Source organism: Hypanus sabinus, chromosome 1, assembly GCF_030144855.1.
Source record: "Hypanus sabinus isolate sHypSab1 chromosome 1, sHypSab1.hap1, whole genome shotgun sequence".
Taxonomy (NCBI): Eukaryota; Metazoa; Chordata; class Chondrichthyes; order Myliobatiformes; family Dasyatidae; genus Hypanus; species Hypanus sabinus.
The window spans coordinates 110,783,763-110,794,603 of NC_082706.1; the positions used below are offsets into that span (position 1 = coordinate 110,783,763).

General features: G+C 40.0%; 1 long non-coding RNA gene across 1 annotated transcript; it reads left to right on the forward strand.

Annotated features, from left to right (window-relative positions):
* The first annotated feature begins 234 nt into the window (after nt 1-234).
* LOC132378325 (uncharacterized) lies at nt 235-5,675 on the forward strand. Its single transcript, XR_009506983.1, has 3 exons — nt 235-426; nt 5,190-5,281; nt 5,480-5,675. It is a non-coding gene; the product is annotated as an uncharacterized LOC132378325 (long non-coding RNA).
* Nucleotides 5,676-10,841: the final 5,166 nt, after the last annotated feature.

The window sequence follows — 10,841 nt, forward strand, 5'->3', positions numbered from 1 at the left end:
ATGGCCTCCCCTCTCACCCCAGAGCAAGATGACTGTTCCTCTTGTCCTCAACTTCCAAACCACCAGAATGCATATCCAATGGATCCTCCACTGTTATTTATTACATTTTCAATATGATGCCACCATTAGATATTCCTCTCCCCGTCCTTCCAGCATTCCAATCAAAGTCAAAGTCAAAGTAAGTCAAAGCTAATTTAAGTTCAAGATATATATATGACACCATATACTACCTTGAGATTTAGTTTCTTACAGGAAGATAAAGGAATACAATAGAATTTATGAAAACTATACATGAACAAAGACTGACAAGCAACTAAAGTGCAAAAGAAGAAAATTATGCAAATAAAAAACAAATAAGTACAGAGAATGTGAGTCGTGGAGTCCTTGAAAGTGAGTCTGCAGGTGTGGAATCAATTCAGAGTTGAGGTAAGTGAACTTAAGCATGCTGGTTCAGGAGTCTGATGGCTATAGGGTAATAGGTAATTTCTAAGGTAGGGACATATTCGACACAGGTTTGTGGGCCGAAGGGTCTGTACTGTGCTGTAGGTTTTCTATGTTTCTAATAACTGTCCCTAAACCTGGTGGTGTGGGACCGAAGGTTCCTGTACCTTCTGCCCAATGGTAGCAACAGGAAGCCAGCATGATCTGGCTGGTGGGGGGGGGGGGGTGTTGTTGTTGATGATGAATCCTGCCTCATTGTGGCAGTGTTCTGAGTAAATGTACTCAATAATGGGGAGGGCTTTGCTTGTGAAGGACCGAGCTGTATCCACTGTTTGGAAGTTAGGTTGATCACTGAGCTTGGCAAAATGTTTGCGGACATTTCAGTTCCAATCAAGAAGCCATCATCAGTGCGTTGTTGAGGGTGTTGTCTCCTCAGAATGCCAGCTTATATTCTCCTGTAGGGTCTGAATGGATATTGATTAGATGTTGTGATTTGGTTGACTGGTTCAAAACAGCGTGAACGGTGTAGCAGTGGAAGATTCTGACTGGCTAGCTTGAGGGACGTCTGTTGGAAGTGTTTACTTCATTGTCCAAATCCCGAAATTTGAGGTGATTCGTTGATTGTTGACATTGCTGTTTCTCTTTTCTCCATGAGGATTCACATACCGGATTTATGTCGATGTGCTTGTTTGATGAATCCTTCTGTAGAGAACCAAGCTTTAAGAAATTCTTGATGAAATCCTGATGAAGGGTCTCAGCCCAAAACGTCAACAGCACTTCTCCCTATAGATGTTGCGTTCCACCAGCATTTTGTGTGTGTTGCTTCAAGAAATTCTTGTTCTTTTCTTGTTCTCGCTTAAGTTAAGACTCTGGCTGTTATCCAGTTGAAACGGTGTCCTTCTTCACCTTCATCTAGCAAGAGTGGGTCGTGCCTTCTGCTCGCTAGCTGATGCCCATGTAGCCCGGTCAACAGTTTTCTTCCTGTTTGTTCAATTTATTCACTGCTTTCATTAGACTTCTCCATTCCTGGGCGTTGGTGTTACCACAACAGGCTATGATGTATTCTCCTCATTGTGCACCTATAGAAGTTCTAATGTAACCTTTCTGCCTCTGACTCCTTGATTCATTCTTCCAGCATCTCCCACTGCCCAATCCTCTTCCTGTGCAAACACAGGAGATGCGATACATGTGCTTTCATTATTTCCCTCTCGATCTGCAATTCATGTGCATTTCTTCCTACCTTATTCTTTGTTCAGTGAATTGTTGACTGACTTTCAGTCTACAAAGAAAATCCTATGCTCCCACATGCCCACAATTTTAATTTTCCATCCTACTCTCACTCTATCCTCTGTTTTTGGTCTTTTATACTGTTCCAGGTGTTACGAATTTCCCGTAACTGGATCACTTACCAGCAAAGATAGAGAGGTCCGTTGAAGTCTGATGGTACTATTTTTAAAAGTCTTTATTTATAAAGGGGCACAAAAATAAGATTAATACAGACATTCAGATAATATACGTCATCAATACTCAATCTAAAAAACGCGGGTATAATAATAATCATCAATTAAGCAATAGCTCTATCGTTTGTCTAGGGGATATTGTATTGTCCGATGGAAAGATAAAAGTCACTGTCCTTTCAAGCTGCAGCTCTGTGGGTTTAAGAGAGAGACGGTTTGAAACTTGCCCAGGTCTTTATGAGGCCAATCCATTGAGTCGGGGGGGGGGGGGTGTTGGTTCCCCATTGTTAGTTCCAAGTCGTTTTCCGTGGTACCAGCCACCAGCCCCCAGGCAAGGGAACCCAACGCACGTGGCTTCCTTCAAAATGGCTTCCCGCTATTAAGGGATCGCAAGCGTTTCTTCTGGTGCGTCTGAAGGGGTTGTTCCCCCAGACCCTCTTTTATACTTCCTCACGGGGTCTCAGATGTCAATCAGGTTGGGGTGATGCAATCTCTCTCTCAACCAGCCCACTTTGCCCGAGGGCTTGCACGTAGCATAGTCCCCAATCCACAAACCATGTCTCTTTCTCTCTCATTTCCTGGGTCCTCTGACTCAACCCAATAATGCTCTTGCGATTCTCACAAAGGAGGGGGCTACCCCGCACCCTTCGGCCCCTAAGAGCTGTGGTACATTCATAACACAGTGAAGCCTAACAAACATTTGAAGAACATCATCTTGTCTTCTAAATAGGAACTCAACATTGAATTCAACATTCAGATATCTAGACTTTCCAGTTTATATCATAACAGGGCATATCTGACTAAAAGTGATCAATTTACAGTATTACACACACACACCCAAGACTTTTGTACAGTACTGTTGTGAAAAAAAAGCATGACATAAGCGTGCCTGCTCCTGTGCCACTACCCACCCCTGGCATTCTTTCTCTGCTACCTACCTCACACCCCTCTCGGGCTGCTCCACCTTTACCATTCCCAACATCCTTTGCTCCCACCAACTTTACAAACTCACACCCTGTTCAATGTTGACAAATACAGTACAATACTGTGCAGAAGTCGTAGGCACTCTAGTTATATGTATGTGCCTAAGACTTTGCATAGTACTGTTTATCCTTGAATTTCTCTCACAGGTACTGCTTGGCCTGATGAGTATTTTTATCATTTGCACTTAATTTCACATTTTCTGTAATTGCAGTGTTCTGCATCTCGTGTTTTGTGCAAAGATTTTGTTTTCTCCTTTGTTCAAAGTGATCTGCTTCTATTAACATCTATTCTAGACAAATGAACTGCAATTAATGATCCTCTTTCAGGTTTCCTCCTGCAGTTAGTAGGTTAATTGGTCATTGTAATTTTTCTGGTGATTAGGCTGGGGTTAAGTCAGTGGGTTGCTGGGTGGTGCAGCTTGAGGCTGGAAGGATGTGTTCCACTTTGTTTCTCTGTGAACTTTTTACAAGGAATTTACCTCTGGTCCTAGTCTCATCCATTATAGGAAGCATCCTCTCCACATCTACTCTACCTAGGCCTTTCAATATTTGATAGGTTTCAATGAGATACCCCCTCGTTCTTCTAAACTCAAGTGTATATAGGCCCAGAGCCATTAAAGGTTCCTCATACATTAACTCTTTCATTCCTGGAATCATCTCGTGAACCTCTTCTGGATACTGTCCGATGACAGCAGATCTTTTCTTCCATAATGCACCCATAACTACTCACAATACTCCAAGTGCGATCTGACCAAACACCTATAAAGCCTCAGCATTACATTCTCGCCTCTATATCCTAATCCTCTTGAAATGAATGCTAACATTGCACTTGCCTTCCTTACTGCTGACAACATGCAAGTTATTGTTTAGGAAATCCTTCACTGGGACTCCCAACTCACTTTGTGCCTCACTTAATCTGTCTACAGTCTTAGTATCACTTGAAAACTTGGCCAAAAAGCCATCAATTTCATCATTCAATTCCTAGTATCTTTCAACATCTAGTTGAAACTCTCGATGTTGAGCCACTGCCTTCTTAAAGATTGCATAACTGTGTTGGGCCCAGGCTCTGAGATGCTAACACCAAGACTTAAAGCTGCTCACCCTTTCCAAAGCTGTCCACTCAATGAGGACTGGTGTGTGTTCTCTCTTCTTCCTCTTCCTGAAGTCCACACTCAGTTCCTTGGTCTTGCTGATGTTGAACGTGAGGGGGTTGTCATGACACCAATCAACCAGTCGATCTTTCTCTCTTTGATATGCCTCCTTATAGCCATTTCAGATTCAGCCAACAACAGTGATGTTATTAGCAAACTTATAGATGATGTTTGATCTCTGCTTAGCCACACAGTCATAAATGTAGAAAGAGTAGAGTAGTGGCTATACATATATCCTTAGGGTGTTCCTGTGTTAATCGTCAGTGAGGTTGAGGTGTCCAGAAGGATCATGATCCTATGAGTTTACTGACATTTAGTCAATGCACATTGTCTCCGCCATTTTGCATTCATACAATAACTTACAAAATGATCCTTCTCAGGACCGCAAAACCAAAATACAAAGTTGTTAATATGGCGATAGATGTTATAGTAGTTGTATTGACATGTAATAAAAATTCAATGTGAACAATCTGATTCAACTTTGGACAAGTGCCAAAGTCAGGAATGAAACTGGTGACATGGTGTGAAGATCATGACTTAAATATTCCCAAGAGTTGTTAGTGGATATTTATGTAGGATAAGCATTTTTGAGAATTTGAGAACATGGAAGGGTCAAATAAAGTGATGGTAAATCATAAGCAAATCAATTCATAATTGTTAGAAAGGAGACAATAGAGACAAACTATACAAAACTTAGTTATCGATTGGAATAAATTGGAGGCTTGAGATAAAAAAAACTACCCTGCTAAACTTTGCTTTCACAGAAAAAAATATGTAATTCCCAGAGATTGGGAGCTATTTGACTTGAGCATGAATCCTATAGTGACACATTTATAATGTCAAGAGTGCAATGAGAACCTTGGGCTAGCTACCAATATGAGAGAGGAGCTTTAAAATAAAGTAAGAATTTGGCAGGCATCCTGATGGACTGGCCAGGGCAATAAATGTACATCTGGAATTGTAAGCTGCTTGTTGAAATTGGACATAATTTAATACTCATTTATTTATGAGTTCTAATGTCAGATCTTTTTCCAGTTGCAATAAATTCTTGGAAGGCAATTAAAGGGACCTTTAAGCATCTTATTTTGCTGTTGTAATTTTATGGTAGCAATGATATACACTGATCATTATATGTGTGTCCTTTTCTTTATTAACAGGCTGGGTTAATAGGTGTAAACGGAATCTTTTGGCTCAAAGACACCAAACCTTTGTTCTGCTATCACGCAGCTTGCTGATGATCTCGGTTAAGGTTGGTTTGTAAATGGCTCATAATTAAATAGAATCAGTAAAATATTCTTTGTGAGCTAATGACTGGTTCTCACCTGTGGTTTATTCTAAGGCTACATCCACACTAGACCAGATAATTTTCAAAATGCCGGTTTCGCGTAAAAACGATAGGCATCCACACTATGCGTTTTTAAAAAATTTCTCTGTCCACATTGAAAAGGATATTTCGGCAAATCTCCTCCTACTGTGCATGTGCAGGACATATCTACCGAAAACAAGCAACATGTTTGGTTTCAGATCTCGTTGTGAAAGACAGCGCGTGTTTGTTCAGTTACAGACTAGAAAAACTTAAACAACGGGCAGCTGTTGGCTCTCGCGCAGGAGGACATAAAAGTTTTTAAAAAACAAATACAGAAGTGTATGGAGGCAACTGACTGGGAGTTCATGGACTGTATGACCCGGCTGACGAAGGACATTGAAAAACCAACTCTGTTGCATTAATAAAGCACCTTGTTAAATATGTAAAACATGCCTGCATCAGTATTATCTTGTATTTCCATACAATGTTACATTAGTCTATTACACATCTATTGTCAGAGAAGTACTTGCATAAATAGGGAAACCACATTCATACAAGCAAGGACAGAAAACAGGGCAAAGTGAGTATACTTATTTATTCAGTAAGTTATGGGTCAAAGTATTTGGTGAGTACCTTTCTAACTCTTCTGGTTTCAGTCTCGTTGCAGTCTGTTCTGAAATTGTTAGGTTGCGTTCAAGAAAACAATGAAATGGCGTGCTGCCTTCTGACAGTGTTTTCAGATTTCTCCGGTTACCCCATCCACACTGATCTGCCCAAGCAGCATTTTCAAAATTACACACCTTGGAAAGCGTTTCTGAAAAGCTCCGGTTTCGGGGGACGAAAGCGTCGTTTTAGTGTGGACGGAGGGTAAAATCGAAGTGAAAAAGCTTTGGTTATGGATTTATCCAGTGTAGTGTGGGCATAGCCTAACTTCTGCACTAGAAGGCTGATGACCAAAACCCGCTCCAGAGATATGACTCCACTGAAAGGAAGCATTTGGGGGATGCTTGATGTGCCATTATAAATTAAGGGATCTAATACCATTATTCTGAAAAATAATGGGTCTTATCCCCATGTGCTGTCTCCAAATCAACTTTTCTAAAGAATATATTATACATACACTCAAAGGCCACGTTATTTGGTACACTTACTCGCTAATTCAAAAACTAATCAACCAATCATGTTGTGGCCACTCAGTGCAACTCAGTGCATAAAAACATGCAGACATGGTCAAGAGGTTTAGTTGTTGTTGAGACCAAACATCAGAATGGGGAAAACATATGATCTAAGTGACTTTGACCATTGAATGATTGTTGGTTCCAGGTGGGAGTGGTTTGAATATCTGAGAAACTGCTGATTTCCTGGGATTTTTACACACAACAGTCTTTAGAGTTTACGGAGAATGGCACAAAAACCCCCTCAAAAGAACATCCAGTGAGTGGCATTTTTGTAGGCAAAAATGACTTGCTAATGAAAGAGGTCAGAGGAGAATGCCAAACTGCTTCAAGCTAACAATAACTCAAATAACCATGTGTTACAACAACGGTATGTGCAGAAGAGCATTTTTGAATGCACAACACGTTGAACCCTGAAGTGGACGGGCTACAGCTGCAGAAGACCATGGACAATACACTCGGTGGCCACTTTATTAGGTACAGGAGGGAGCTAATAAAGTGACCACTGTATAACACATTATATTGCACTGCACCTTATGGGAGCTGACTGTCAGCAAATTTGCTGCTGTATTATAATAGTGACTAAGCTTTGAATAATGATCCTTTTTCTGTAAATAGATTTTGATGCTCTGAGAATATGAAGTGCACAATTTAAATGAAAAATCTTAATTTCACACCAATTGCTTAACTGAATGGTGCTGATAGACTAAGATTATTAGTGCTCATTTTCTGGTGAGCTTTACGTTTATAGGTGGCTACAGCCTTTATCCAGACTCTCAGAGCTCAGTGATTGTGAAAGTTGGCAAGGAGAGAAACTGAGCATTACAGATTGGATATGTAAGAATTGAATTGTATACGATTAGACACATGCTTAAAACAAAGCAATAGTTTTTCTAGTCTTCCAGACATAATTTGACCTTCCCCCCCAAAAAAATACCAGTGCTATTCTCTAGCCAGGGAATGAAAGCAAGGAAATTCCCCCTTGGTTCAAAAACACCGATAAAATCATTTGTAATTTTGTTCTTCTAAGTAGTGATATGAGCAGATAAATATATAGTTTGTTTTAGATCATGTTTTTTCTGTCCTTTATTTTAACTAAGATGTTAGCTCTGGGAAATTAAAGGTCAGACGAATGTAATGTGATCCTTAAGCATTAGGGTCATATTGCTGGCAATGAGAGTTTCTAGGCTTATATTTCAAAGTGCTGTTGACCCCAGTTATCCTTTTGCCACCGAGTGTACTAGAGCGAACTGAAAATTGTCACTGGACATCAAGTCATAACCTCCACCGACATGGATCAAGTTTCATATTATAGTTTTAAACCATAGGTACAAGTTCAGCCATTTAACCCTCCTCCACCATTCAATTATGTGGCTAATCAGTTCTTCAGCGCTACTTCCCCACCTTTGATTCAAGTCCTTTGATACATTCTGACACAGCAAAAGTTAATTGATGTCAGCCTTGAAAGTATCAGCTGAAAGAAAGAATTACACTTGTACAGCATCCCAAGGCCCAGGTCTATCGTTCACTCAGAGTGGCTAAAGTGGTGAAGAGGGCATTTGGCATGCTTACCTTCATTAGCAGGGGTGTTGATTATATGAGGAGGACATGCTACAGTTCTATAAATCCCTAGTCAGGTCAGAATGACACATTTCACACTGCAGGAGCAAGTGCTGAAGCTTCGTGCACCCACAACTAGGTCTCAGTGCGGAAGGACAAGTGTATAGGCTTTTCCACTACTCAACAGGGAGAGGCTGGGTTGGATGAGAAATTCCCTCAATTATTGCAGCATGCAGTACCTCAGCGGCCACATGAGTGGCAATACTGCTATTGCTTTTAAGAAATGTAATTGAACACTGTGAATGTAAGAATGAAAAGGTGTTGCAGTTTGTTCTTGTAATTGTTGAAATTATGAATAAAGTTTATTTTGATTAAAAAAAGCTTTAGTCAGTTTGCACTTGGAGGTTCGCATGAAATTCTGGTCACCCCATTACAGGAAGGGTGTGAGGACTATGGGGTGTGTACAGCAAAAGTTCACAACGATGCTGCCTGGATTAGAAGGTATCAGCTATAAGGAAGGGTTGACAAACTTATGTTGTTCTCCCTAGTGTATTGGAGACTGAACGTGGACCTGGTAGAGGTTTTTTTTTAAATTTTGAGAGGCATAGATGAGGCAGATGGTCAAAATCTTCTCCCCAAGGTAGAAATGCCAAACACTAGAGGATATACTTTTAGGTTGATATGAGGGGCAAGTTTTTGTTGGAAAGTCTGGTAGGTGTCTGGATTCGGATACCAGAGTTGCAGTGGAATCGCACAATTTGGTGGAATTTGAGAGCTTTTTAGATACGTGAATATGAAGAGAATAGAGGGATATGGATGATGAACAGCAGGAATCATGGGCTGAATGGTCTGTCTGGAGCTGTACCATTTTATGTTCTATGTTATAACTTGGACTTTTTGAGAGAAAATTCCAGACTTTTATTGACCTTTGCAGGAAAACATATTTTTCCAGTTTAACTCACGCATAAGCTTGACTTTCCTATTCTGAATCAAGATAATGTCCTTTTCTGAATTTGCACCAGCAAAACTAATGTCTTGATACTTATCCTCTTGAATTCTTTAACCATTTTAATACCTCAATTAAATCACATCTCAATTTTCTGAAGTCAAGGGAAAGCATGCAAAGTTAAATAATTATTCTCATAATTTAACACTTTTAGCCTTGATGCCTTTCTAATGAATCTGCTCTGCATCTCAATGCAAGATCAATAAATTCTTATTGCACAAGATGCCTAGAAATGAATGCAGTTCTCTAGGTGGATTCTACTCAAGGCTTGACACAAATGAAGCATAACTCATTTCCTTCTCGATTCTAGTCACACATGAATTGCCTCTAATGTATATCAAGAAAGCTCGGGTCACCTTTTCCCAATTTCCTGTTACCCTGTTTCCCTGTAAGTGCTGTGGCCTCCTTATTCCACAGTTAGCAAAGGGCCAACCTATAAATGTATTTTACTGCTGCTCAGTGGAAATGAACCTAATTGTTCAGCTGCTGAATTCGTGCTCTGTGTCCACCCTACCTCTACCTCCTTGCCCAAGTTTGCAGTGCTCTCACATTTGAGTTACATACTTTTTTTGAAGTGTTCACTGTCTACTTTGACAGAAGCTCAAACTAGGGAACCATACACTCAATTTCAAACTTATTGAAAAATTGATTTCATGGATCAGCAGTCCGAAAATTAGAATTGTCCTGTAAATCGTAAGTTTGAAAAATGGCAGGGTGGGCCATAATACAATAATGAAGTAGGAGGTCTACCAAGTTAATCTCATTGGCTGAAAACGATCTTTATTGCCAAGTTTGTATCGTCACAACTTCAATACAACTGGAATTTGATGCAAAACAACAACAAAAGTTTACATATCCATATCCCCACAGCAAAAAACGTACTTCACCAGAACAATGCCAAATAAGATTGACATGAAACACAAGAGGAGATTTTAGGACAGATAATCAAAGGCTTAGAAAAAGGGCATAGAGGAGCACCCTGAATTGCTGAACATTTCCATATACTTTTAAAAATTCCAGAATGTGCCGTAGTTTCCTTCTGTATCATGTAAGGTAACTATTTGATTGTTTTCACACTGCTGTTTAAGCCCTGCTGAATCTGTGCAACTTCCAGGCGCAAGAGGATATCCTCCCTGAAGTGTGGTGCCTGGAAATGGGTGTGATTGGTTCTGATGTGCAAATGCAGGGAAATGCATTCTATAAATTAAGTACCCCAGTGCTTCATAATATCTGACTTAGATAGCTGAGATTCTCCCCCCAAACTTATTAGCACATGTCCTAGTTAATCTTCTGTGCTATAGTGAGGGGGTGTTCCACTGTTGGAGGTCTTGCTGATTACATTTACAACAGCAGATAAGATTCTCATTTGATAGTCTACTGTGTTGTCCTGGATTTATGAAAGGCATTAAATCCATATGTCTTCCATGGCCTCTTTATGACTCGTTAATTTGACAATACTCACATGTAAAGAATGAGTGGAGCTATGCAAGACTGTATCATTGAAGGTAATATTGTCGCATAATATGATAATATATTGGTTAATTTATTGGACTCATAACCAAAGTTCTGCACTATTGATCTGGAGACATGAGCTTGAATTGTACCACAGCAGCTATGGAATTTAAGCTGAAGCAAATAAGTACATCTGGAATGAAGGAAAAAACAATCTAGTAATGATAACGTGGAACTAAAGATTTGTTGTTAAAAACTCATTAAATCCACCAATACCTCTCAGGAAAGGACATCTGATATTCTGACCTGG